Raw genomic sequence first — 10454 nt, 5'->3', positions numbered from 1 at the left:
TTTGCAATTGCGCCCTCAATTTACTCAGAAAGTTCAGTACAGCTAGTTACCATATGTTTGAAACTCGAGCGTTGCGGAGTTTCGGTGTAATGTACACGATTTTAATTTTCATTCCCGGATACTTTATTTTTGAATAAGGTGCTCCACTTGGCCTCCTTTTGGCTACAATAGTTTAATAATTTGTTATTACCATTACTCATTATCATTAATGAAATCATAGTCAGTCAGAGGGCTTATTTACGAAAGCCCATTAGTGCCAATAAAGTATATGTTCAGTAATCCGTAATAACGAAATACTAATTCGTAATTACGGATTACTAATCCGTAATAACGAATTAGTAATTCGTTATTACGGATTACTAATTCGTAATTACGATTAATTATTAATCCGTAATTACGAATTAACGAATTCGTTATTACGGATTAGTAATCTGTAATTACGAATTAGGAATCCGTAATAACGAATTACTAATTCGTTATTACGGATTAGTAATGTGACATTGTTGAAAGTAGTTGTACACTTTATATTTCTGTATTATGTTAAATTAATTAGTTTTGATAATTTTTTTGGAGACGAAACGTCGGCAATTGAACGATACCCTTGTATGTGTTATGTACCGGTATGTTATACAATGTTCAAGTTGTAAAGAAAATAACAATTATTGACGAAAGAACGTGAATTGGATGTGTACGGGGTTTTTATTCTTAAATTGTGTCTAACGTATTCTTTTACATTATTTGAGATTGAACGAGCGGTAACGTTCCTGCTTCTTGCATTGTAGACCCCGGTACAAACCCAAAAATGCATTTATATGATGTGAATTTCTTAGCATGTTAAAAAAGTAGAATATTGCCCTGTGTAGAGCTCAGGCCAACAAGACACAGTTTTTTGAAAGAAAACACTGTACAACAAAAATTAGCTATCAACCGCCACAATATAATAAAGTGGTAAATCATAATTTCAAATCAAGCTTTAGAATGCAGGACTCGCAAAATATCGTATATATTAATCGGCTGTCTCAGTCCATTGGCCATAGTTTCAAATACATAGGATGTCAGTCAATCGGATATTCAAGATGGCCACCACAAAAATCGTTGAAAATTTTTGGTATATAATTCCACCTCTCCTCCACGATCAAAAATGGTAAATCTGGTGTCTAACTATATGTTATTGGGTACGTCACTTAATTCAGTGAGAATGTTTCAAAATGGTAGGATGACAGCCATTTTGAAATTCAAAATGGCTGCCGTAAAACTTCATTTTTTTTAAATTTTAATTTTTTTTGGGAAATAGCTTTTTGAAACTATGTTTATTGGACTCGGATGGCCCAATAACATCTGCTTTGACAACTTTAGGCTTACCATTTCTGATCGAGGAGAAGTGGAATTATTATACCAAAATATTTGAATTTTGACGATTTTTGTGACGGCCAATTTGCATTTCAAATTGGCTGACATTCTACCCTTTTGAAACTATGTTTATTAGACTAAGAGAGCCGATTAATATATGGTTAGACACCAAATTTACCATTTTTGATCGAAGAGAAATGGAATTATATATCAAAATATTTGCTTTTCTACGATTTATGTGGCGGCCATCTTGAATTTTAACATGGCTGCCATCCTAACTTAAAGAAACTATGTTTGTTAGACTCAGAGAGCCCAATAACATGATTGCACACCCAATTTACAATTTTTTTATTGTGGAGAAGTGGATATATACCAATATTTTCAACGATTTTTGTGGTGGCCATCTTCAATTTCAAAATGGCTGACATCCTAGATTTTTGAAACTATATCCATTGGACTCAGAGAACCGATTAATATATGATTAGACACCAAATTTACCATTTTTGATCGAAGAGAAATGGATTTATATACCAAAATATTTGCTTTTCGACGATTTATGTGGCGGCCATCTTGAATTTAAAATGGCTGCCATCCTAGCTTAAAGAAACTATGATTATTCGACTCAGAAACCCAATAACACAGGTTAAACATCAATTTTACTATTTTTCAACGAGAAGAAATGGAATTATACTGTGGAGCATTTAATTTTCGACAATGACGGCAGCCATCATAAATTTAAAAATGGCTGCCATCATAGGTTTTATTATGTTGACGCCTCTAAAAAGTAAGTACTGTAGGCCTAAATGCAGGTGTACTAGAGTTGCGCACGCAGCAAATATAAATTAGCGCATGCGTTGTATGTTCGTTTACATTAGTAACCATGACCGTAGTAGATATTGCCATGGTAAATGATGCTCAATTCGCAACACTATTTTGTTCATTGAGAGAAAAAGAATATTCACTACTGAAATTTCGGTAAATTTACGATATATCACTTTTAGTACTCATTTTACAACATGTCTTGGAAAATTTGGAAATACAGTAGACGCGTTGGACCGGTAAGCTAAATTTTTTTACTAAATTTAGATTTGTTTTTAGAACTTTTTAGACATAGTGAAAATTTAGCCTCAATGAATGTTGTTACTACATGCGTATAGGTGCGCGAGAGGCGCGCTCAGGAGATGAGTTCTCTCAGCAGCCCGGGCCTAGTAGCTAAAACGCAAGTGAGTAGGAAATAGGGACTTGCGCATGCGTATATGTTTGTATACTTTAGTAACCACGACTGTGGTTCGTATTGCTATGGTAATAATGCGCAATTCACGGATTTACTTTTTTCATAGAAAGAGTAAATATTTACTACTGCAATACTTCGGTAAAATTTAGGATATATCATTTTTAGTACTCATTATTTAACATGTCTTGGAAAATTTGGAAATACAGTAAACGCGTTGGACCGGTAAGCTGAACTTTTTACTGAATTTAAGCTTGTTTCTAGAACTTTTCAAACATCTTGAAAATTTAGTCTCATTGAATGATGCGTGTATTATAAGTGTGTGAGAAGACGCCCAGTCGTGAAAGGTGCGTGCGCAGCGAATAGAAACGTTCGCATGCGTATGACATGTTTGTTTACATTGGTAACCATGACTGGTTTCTAGTCCACCAGAAATACGGATTTGAAGCACCAAAGTTGGACATAATTGCAAAAAAACGTTTTTTTATGAATATATATAGTTAAATTTTATATCTACAACATACAAAAAGTTTACCAAAATATACCCACGGGAAAGGTGATTTTTATAGCAAAGAAAACTGAACTATTTCACTGGGCTATTACGCCCTGTGAGGCCTGCCCAGTGTGTGCCGACCCAGCTGAGACTCAGGAGTCGGAAAAAAAGTATGTGATCTTATCAATAGGCCCTATATAGGAATAGGCCTATTATTATATTTTCTTACCTAAAAACACCAATTAAATTTTATAGCTAATACAATAAACCAAATGTTTTTGCAAATAGTGTAAAATAATTGTTGATATTTTAAAAAGTATAATAATGACTGATAATTGATTTATTTGAAATAGGCCTACTATTCTACTCTCTTCATATAAAAAAAAATGTTGGAAATCACGTAAATTCAGGATTTGGTGCCGAATTACTGTATAATGCCTGTATAATGCCTTGTCTTCTGGTGAATAGCATGGACGGGGGTGACAGGCGACACGTACCCCAACTATTTTAAGGGGGTGGTCCCCATCACGTTCCTAAGGAAGTCAAGAATATACCTGGAAATTGTAGAATTGAACTGCATAAATGACCAGATATTAACGAAAGACCACTTTACAGGCAGATAACATCTTATTTTATAACAAGATACCGGTGTTTTCTGTCCACAAACATCTGAATTAACTGTAATACATGACTCGAGTGCGTGCCTCTATTATACAAGTATGATAAAAAGTGTGTAAAGATAAATTGGTTTTCGGCTCATGAAGTAGGTAAAGTAGATAAATTGAAGACAATTATGTTATTATATTTCTATCCCAGCGATTCATATTAGATACAAGATAGCTTTATTGTCAAATTAAAATATGAAATTAGTTTTTCTCATGGCAACAAAAGTACATAAACAACAAAGAAACATACGATCAATGATGATTATTTTTACATCACATGTACAGTATTAATTAGATCTCTATGGTTGCCGAAAATCGTTAATAAGAGATCATGAGAAATTTGTTGACGCTTTATTTTGCCTGGTGATGTGATGATGATGAATTTTACTACTGTATATAAAAGTGTCTTCCCATCTAGGTACTATTCGATATTTCTTTTTTACCTCAGTCCCAACCACGTGCGGCTGAAGTAGAGCTAAGAAAATGTATGCTTACTGCACCTGTAGACAAAAATTTGAATATATTATTTTTTTCTCAATATTTTTTGAAATTTTAAAAAGGCCCCCACCCCCTAAATTGGCTACTGCTATTGATCGAATATCTGGAGAAAGAATCTTGTTTGTTTTTACTCAGTGTACCAGCTGATTATAACTCAAAGGAATACCGATAGCATGACTGAATTTTACTGAATGAACTTTAATATGGTTAGCAATGGTGGTGGGTGGTGGGGAGTGGGGGGAGGAGGTAGGCAGGCAAGTAAAAAAAATGAAATTATAGATGGTTGATGTCCAACACTTATAATTGACAAATAAAAAGGTTAAGGAACTGAAATGTTATTAATATTTATTTGGCATATCATTATGCATGCATGACATGCGGTCTAATAAAATCTATAATATACTATTAATTTATTAATTCTACGATTGGCAACCCATGGGTCGTAACCCAAGTTTGGGCCGTGAGTGAATTTTTGAGGGTCGTCTGATCACATCTGGGTCTCCAAAAGGTTATACAGAAAGTCTTAAGTGTTAAAATTAAATACTTTAAAAATCAGAACATTCGAGTCAAAACATCGAAACAAAATATTTTTAAAATAAAATACGGTAATTTGTTACAATTTTGGCTATTGTCTTCAATTTGCGTGCCTGCATGCTGTGTACTATAATCTCAGTCAGACCGCCGTTTGTTTAATAGTGTTTTTGTTTGGATGCATGTATCGTGAATAGAGTAAACGACTCAATAATTAGCAGGCCCTATGTTATGATACAGATTTGAATCCTAAAAATAAATTCAAAAGGCGTCAAAATATAAGTTGAAAGATTTTTGATTTTGAGACTGCTCTAGTTTTTGCGATACTGTACAATGAAGAAAAAAAACAAAAAAAAAACGGTACTCGACAATAAATAAAGTAGTAGTTCTACATCAGTAGGTCGATGCATTTCTGGTTCCATTCTACACTTAGATACTGATGAGATTACATTGAAAATAGCCCCAGGCCTACGTTACTAAGATTTTCTATATTATGTTCATGCGTCCGTTGGCCGCCGAGAAAACGTTGCGATGCGGGGAAAGTGACGCACTTCAAGGTGTGCGCGAGACTGAACCGGGAAGCAAGAAAGCAATGCCTAAGCTAGGGCCTAAAAAATGAGATGTTATTACAAGGCCTCAGGCCTAGACTTTACAACAAAATTTGTCAGGGTCATACATGAACTAACTCTGGTATGATTCCAATTAATTTCCAATATAGCTCTGTAATTCCTGTAAACCGGAAGAAATATATCTGTGATTCGCACACCAAACCTCGCGATCGCCAAGCTCGCACGCGGTTCTCACTCTTCCGGCAACAAACAGATATGACCTACGTTGACCTAAATGTTGACCAATCATAATCAAGAAAAGTTTGAAAACCGCAGTACGTACCGTGTAAAAGTCTACTTTCAAATAGTGCTGAACTTTTGGTTATAAAAAACACCTTTATATAAGTCCTATTTTGGTAAACTTTCAGTATGTTGTTTTACATATAATTAAGTTTATATTTAGACCATAAAACGTTTTGTTGCAATTTTGTCCAGTCAAATCCGTATTTCCGGTGGACTATTCGTATTGCTGTGGTAAATAATGCGCATTTCGCTTGTCTTTTTGTTTCATGAAAACTCCTCTGCAAAGATTTTGATAAATTGTTTTTAGCCCTTACTTTTTAATTATGTCTTGGGAAATATTGGAAATATAGGCCTAGTAGACGCATTGAACCGGTAAACCAGAATTTTACTACATTTTTAAGCGTGTTTTTAGAGCTTTACATTGAGAAAAGTTTGTATCCGTTCAAAAGGCATTGTGGGTACACGGAGAGCAATTTTACTGCAACCGCGCTGCGGCGCTAAATAAAAATAATAAAGGCGCTGCTCTTGTTTGCTTGTTTCCTTTAGTTTCTCCACTTAGTAATGTTCAAATTTTACTGCAACCGCAGGAGGGCGAATGTTCCATCGTTTTTAATGCAAATATGCGGAGTAGCTCATTTTTCTGCTATTTAAGTTCTTTGGTACAAGTACTTGCTGCGTTCGCGCAGAGTAGAAACTTCAGCCACAGCATACAAGTTCGTTTACATAAAGATGGCAATTCGCTGATCTCTTTATTCCATAGAAAGAGTATTATACTACCCTGTAATACTTACCTAAGATATAGATTTACGCTAAATTGTTGTTAGTCCTTATTTTTTAATGTCTTGTTGGAAAATATTTAAATATAGTAGACGAGTTGGACCGGTAAGCTACATTTTTAAATGAACTTAAGCACAGTAAAGATATGGAGTAAAATTTTTGTCAGTCAATGGATTTTGTTTGGAGATGTGTCGTGTTTGAGAGGGCGTTTATCAGTAATCGATTTATAATACCTCAGCATGTGAGGCAACAGAATGAACTGTCTTTTACTACGCAACTGTTTATGTTCAAAATACCAATTGTAATCTCACCAAATAATTATGTGATAATTTCGCTATTATATTTATTATGAAATTGTTAAATTCATTTTATATAGTTTTTTTTAAACAATTCTGCGTCCGTTGGCTTTTAACAATGCCTTCCCGTCTCTTTCTTTCAAGTATTATTATCTTGACACAGCCTAGCATAGACTGAAATGTTAATTGTTATTGAAATGGTAAGAAATAGGCCTAGTTCTTATTCAATTGTAACTAGTAATAATGGTTTCAGTTATACCTAAGGGATAGAGGATGCATTCGTAGGCCTACTATCGACCCAGTGCAATAAGCCTAGTAACATAAATGTATTTAAGCAATTAAATTGGAGTTGAATAGCTTAGTGGTTAAGATGCTTGCCAGGGTCCTGGGTACAGTTCCTGTGACAGCATAACTTTTTCTCACGACCTGTAGGCCTAGTGTGGATGTGGAGGAAGTTAAAAAAAGAAAAGAAGAATGCCGGTAATTAGTTTGGTGATTTTAATGTTTTAATTCAGAACACCTTTGTTAAGGCATTAATATGACTTTATTAAGTTTATATATTTTTGTTTTTGTTTTATTGGAATCTTTTTCTACAGAAATCTAAGCTTTATAGGCCTACATACCGTACCTTATTATAAATAACCATAACCATGCTTTGTATATTATTTTATTTTCTAAATTCAGGCTACTGAAGGTGTCCACACGTCGTTGAAGTTCGAACGTGAGGACGAATCTGTTTCTCATAGTTCCACTGACATCACAGTGCCAAGTTCACAAGTGGTGTCAGATATGGTCAGCAGCGCCAATGGACCTAATAATGTAGGCAAAAGTGTCGATATGCCTAAAGTAGATATTGACACTAAAATAGGCGCATACACGGGCGTCTTTACCCCCGATATGTCTAAGGAAAGAAATAGTGCCAATGGATCTCATGTAGCCAAGAGTGCCAATGGACAAGAGGTAGGCGGTGCCACCAATGTGTCCAAAGTTAGCGATGACGTAGAGAGTGGATTGTCATCCGGATCTTCATCTTCGGGGGATCGGGGAACTTGGGAAAGCAAAACGGCCTTCCTTCTGTCATGCTTGGGCTATGCTGTCGGTTTAGGCAATGTCTGGAGGTTTCCATATTTATGCTATGAAAACGGTGGAGGTAAGATAATTGACAATATTATACCCAATATCAGGCATATTTTTTTATAAAAAAAAATTTCGATAAATTTTAATTGAACTGTATTGATGTGTTTGAAAACTTTAATTTCAGTTTGAATGCATAATTATTATGATTAAGTTTTTATTTATTTTATTTTATTACATTTAGGCCCTACACGAAAAAGAAATTGGGCATAAAAAAAACAAATGCAAAAACCTAGATAATCTACATGATAGTATTATTTCTCAACCTTGAACATTAAAACTAAATTACGTTTAGAATTGACTAATTTAATAACTGATTGGTTGATGACTGCACTTGGTTGGTTGATATAGGCTGGTTCATTAATTGATTGATTATATATTGAATGATTTATCGATCTCTTGATTGATCGATCGGCGGATTGACAGCAAGTATAGTATTTCAAAGAACTATTTTTTGTGTTAAATTAGGAGCATTTTTGATCCCATATGCGATCATGTTGTTCGTAGCTGGACTCCCGATGTTCTGTTTGGAATTGTGTATCGGGCAGTTCTCCAGGTCTGGTCCTGCCGGGTCATGGAAGATAGCACCAATGTTCCGAGGTAAGTACGTATAACAATGTTGTTCATTATTTTCTTTTGTTCGTTTTATTCTTATTCTAATGTTTAAATGAGAATTCTAATATATTTTTGCATTATGCTTTTCGCTGGTCTACATCTCCGTGTTTGGACAGAGAACAAATGCCACTGTAAGCTCATCCATTTCCAAAAAATATTTAAAAACAAAATACATATGATGAATGAATTGATACATTCACATCTAAAGAATAAGATTTAAAGCTAGAGATTGTTCGAAAGTTGTGTTATTTGTCAAAGGTTATATTCAAAGCATTGGTAATGAAATAACAATGTTAACAGTGTATTTAATTTTATTTTGTTCGTTTTTATTTATTTTAATTTTTAATGAGACATGTTTCGTTATCCATTTCGTTGCTGCGCATCTTTGTGCAGGTTATGAATGGTGGCGAAAGGCAGGCGTGACTACCGTTAGGTTTGCTCGAAGAAAATTCGAATAGTAAAATAATTAAACGGATGAGAAAATAAATAAATTAAACAAAAAACTGCGCAAGATTTTTTTTTATGTCTTGTGATGGTTCGTTTTTTTCTCTTTTTTTCGTATGTTGTTTTTTTTTTCTCTCTTTTGTTTTTGTTTTTGTTTTTGTTTTTTTTTAAATTGTAATTTGGGTTTTATTTTACTTTCAAGGCATTGGTTATGGAATGGTGCTGGTGTCAATCTTTATTGGTGTCTACTACAACGTCATTCTTACTTATACAATATATTACACAATTTCTTCATTCACCAACACGCTGCCGTGGATTGGCTGCGGTCACAAGTGGAACACTGACATGTGCTACGGTCTCTATGAAGACTGCTTACGCACTGGTCATAGCATCATGACCGATAACAACACGTGCGTTGATGTGTCCAGTCTTTCCGAGGACCTTAAAGAGTATTATCGTGTGGAATACAACGAAACGACTGGAGTAACGGACTTGTCAAATTATACGGATCCATTCAAAGCACTCAGAAAATTACCAAGCGAAGAGTATTTCAGGTAAAGATTTTTAATTGTCTTTTTTTTTTATATATGTTTTTCACAATCAATTTAACATTTTAATTTTAATGAATTTTCATTTAGGACCTACATCACATACAATTTCTGTTTCTGCCATTTGTGCCTTTTCATAAATTGAAATATTTTAAATATGAAAATAATACTTTCTGTCACAACAGCATTTTAATGCATAAATTTGATTTCTCCAAAAAAATTTATAACAAAAAATGGGCCTTCATCTATCTTTATCTCATTTGTATATTCATTTATATATTATTTATACATTACATATATATATATATATATATATATATATATATATATATATTTGTAGGAATGCTGTTTTGCACGAAGCTTCTAGCATGAACGAGACTGGTTCGATCGTCTGGCTTCTGTTAGGCTGCTTGGCTGTTGCCTGGGTTATCGTTTTCTTTTGCTGTAAAAATGGCATCAAATCATCTGGCAAAGTAAGATTGTGTTTTAAAGTACTTTAACATTAATATTATTGATTTGTTAATTAATTAATGAGGCTTTTTGCTAAGCCTCACCCCTTGGATATTGTTGCTACGGTCCAACGCATGCATGTATTCCTGGTCTGATTGGTCAGCATTTTAGTTTGATTGGCATTCCGAAAATGTCAATTAAAGGTGTACTATATCTTAATGAATGTTTATTCTTGATGTTAAAAAGAGATAATATATTGTTGATAATAGATAGTTTTCGCCGCACGACGTTAACCTTAACGTTAACGAATGACGTCATAATTTATTCATCTTGCGTTGCGGAGTACGTTAATTTCAGTATTTTACGTGACGTCCGTTAGTTACGGGTTTTTTCGCGTGCGTATTTCAGTTTGTTTACAAAAGGGGCGGAGCTATCGCGTTGCATGTTGGGTACTAAGGTTAAAGTTAAGGTTAACGTCGTGCGGCGAAAACTACCTAATTAACGTTATATAGACGTCAAAACTGCTTTCTTTTTCAGGTGGTATATTTCACAGCAACCTTTCCTTACCTAG

At 34.3% G+C, this 10454-nt stretch overlaps 1 pseudogene; it reads left to right on the top strand.

Annotated features, from left to right (window-relative positions):
- The first annotated feature begins 7435 nt into the window (after positions 1-7435).
- Positions 7436-10454, top strand: part of LOC117121296 — a 6611-nt pseudogene continuing 3592 nt past the window's right edge.

This window comes from Anneissia japonica, unplaced genomic scaffold (genome assembly GCF_011630105.1).
Source record: "Anneissia japonica isolate Jap-2015-1 unplaced genomic scaffold, ASM1163010v1 scaffold131_len961581_cov171, whole genome shotgun sequence".
NCBI classification, from domain to species: Eukaryota; Metazoa; Echinodermata; class Crinoidea; order Comatulida; family Comatulidae; genus Anneissia; species Anneissia japonica.
This window is presented reverse-complemented; position numbering and strand designations above follow the sequence as displayed.